Raw genomic sequence first — 2,425 nt, forward strand, 5'->3', positions numbered from 1 at the left:
ATATTCAGAGGGTGGCACACTCTACCCCACTGGACTGCCTTGAAGGCACAGGGGCAACAGGTGCCAGTTTTAGCCCACAACAGGTTAGTCAAACCAGACAAACTGGTGGGCTAAAGTCCAGAAATTCTTTCCAGGTTTTCTGCCCATTGGCTGAGCACATCCAAACTGTCATAAGCTCGTAAAAATGAAGGAGGGTGGGGAAGGGCATAAGAGAAGGAGGTTGGCAGGAGAAGAAAAACGACAGGTCACCCAAGCTTCCTCCTGGGCTAGTGGCTCTGGATACAGACTTAAGAGAGGTCGGGATAGGTGGACTCCAGGTTTCTTAAGAAAGAAAACCATCCCTCGAGGAGGAGCTGAGATGCGCCGTGCAAAAGAGTTCTTCCTGCAGAGGGCACAGGAGAAAGGGCAGCTGATGCTCCCGTCTAGGAGACAGGAGAGTGATGAGGAGGTTCTTCTAGTACCATGAAGTAAGACAAAGGCAGAGGGAGAATCCTGAGGTTTGGGCCAAATGTGAGACTGCTACACACACAGTTTAAGACTAAAAAGCCACCAGGAACCCTCAAAGCCAGATCCCATCCGCATACACTGGCTCTACAAAGAGCTGCAGAAGATTCTTGCTATGAACTAAGTCAGGTTGGTTGCCTGGCTATGGGTGGTGGGGAGGGCAATAAATTTTTATTTTCAGAGGAATGAAGTGGGAAGAGCAGCCATGATCTAGTAAAAAGAGATCTGCAAGAAGCCGAAAATATTTAGAGAACATTTTAATATATATTTTCATATATATATTTAAAGTTAAGAAACATGAAAGTAGTCCAAGCCATGCCCTGTGCAAAAGAAAGAAAGAAAGAAAGAAAGAAAGAAACAAACAAACAAACAAACAAACGAACAAACAAACAAACAAACAAAGAAACAAAGAAAGAAAGAAAAAGAAAGAAAGAAACAAAGAAAGAAAGAAAAAGAGAAAGGCAGGAAGGAAGGAAGGAAGGGAAGAAGGAAGGGAAGAAAGAAAGAAAGAGAGAGAGAGAGAAAGAGAAGGGAAAGGAAAGGGAAGGAAAGGAAAGGAAAGGAAAGGAAAGGAAAGGAAAGGAAAGGAAAGGAAAGGAAAGGAAAGGAAAGGAAAGGAAAAAGAAAAGAAGAAAAAAAATTAAAGTGAGACTTCTGTCTGCAGCTCCAGTCTCAACTGAAGTACCACAGTCAGCTTGTTAGTTTTATTTTGGAAGAGAAGATGTAAAAGTTTGTTTCAATCACTTAGAAGGCAAGTGTAGCCACTTATAAAAACAGAATAGCAGAGACAGACTGGGAAACAAAAGTCAGAGGTGAAAAGGCAGAGCAGAAAAGGAATATTCAAAAATAAAATTAAGAAGATGAGTGTTCCAGAAGGGAGCTGTGAAAAGGACATGGTGGACAGAAGTCTGTTAGTCAAGAAATGATTCAACTGTTAAATTATTCTCTTGTTCTTTTTTTTGTTGGGTGTTTTGTTTGTTCAAGTCTAAGATTTGGAAATGCCGACCTTTTGTTAACAAGAGCCAACAGGAAATATAGCATCCCTTCCCTCCCAAGCCCGACTCTGCTGAAGCCACCACGATCGCCTCTTTGGCTGGTTGCTGGAAGAGTCCTCTATATGGGTGAAGTCAGGATGACAGGGCAGCCTCCTTCTGTGGTTGATGGGCTTGTGAATGCTGCGCAGTCTTTTGGCTTTCCACATCTCCAAAATGTTTTTCAACTACTTTGCATATATGGCTCAGTGCACTCCCCTCTTTGACTTTACAGTTTTCCACTTGATATGGAAGTGTAATAACAACTTCTTCCATGACTAAAGTGTTTTTTTCTTTCCTTGCCATTTACAGTCTTTAATGGTCTTCTGTAAGTTCTGGAAGAGCTGCTGGCCCTCTAGGGAGACACCAGCGCTGATTGCATAGGCCTGGCTCAGCTTCTCCTCCTCCTCTGTCTGAGCTTTGCTGGCAAGCTTACTAACACTGAGAGAAGCTAGGGGAGGAGGGGTTTCTGTCCGGTCATTAATTATTTCCATTTCTGAAACATACTGTAAGTTTATGAAAGAGGGACACTTTAAAGCCAGCATTTGGACTAGTAGTCGAAGGCTACCACCTCACCCTGCAGCCACTGCTCCTGGCAAGTCTGGTAGGACACGTGGCTCCCAATGCCCAGAGGAGCCGCCATCTTGGGAGAGCAGCTGAGGCCTGTGGCGGGTGAAAGCCTATTCTTTTTACTTTTAATTAATATAAAATAGAACTCATTTTGTTCAGCAAAGAGTATGAATATATTGTGTATTTAAGCTACATGTGAAAGAAATAATTATGACAATAACACAAAGAATGGTAGAGGCATTTTCTTCTATCATCAGTGCTATTTATTATTATTCTAGATGTATTAACAAAGTTGGACATTAGTACTATAAATTTCTTTA

General features: G+C 42.2%; 1 pseudogene; it reads right to left on the bottom strand.

The window, feature by feature from the left end:
• Positions 1–1,631: 1,631 nt before the first annotated feature.
• On the bottom strand, positions 1,632–2,178 carry LOC102507405 (annotated as a pseudogene).
• Positions 2,179–2,425: the final 247 nt, after the last annotated feature.

The sequence above is a fragment of the Camelus ferus genome, chromosome X, assembly GCF_009834535.1.
Source record: "Camelus ferus isolate YT-003-E chromosome X, BCGSAC_Cfer_1.0, whole genome shotgun sequence".
NCBI classification, from domain to species: Eukaryota; Metazoa; Chordata; class Mammalia; order Artiodactyla; family Camelidae; genus Camelus; species Camelus ferus.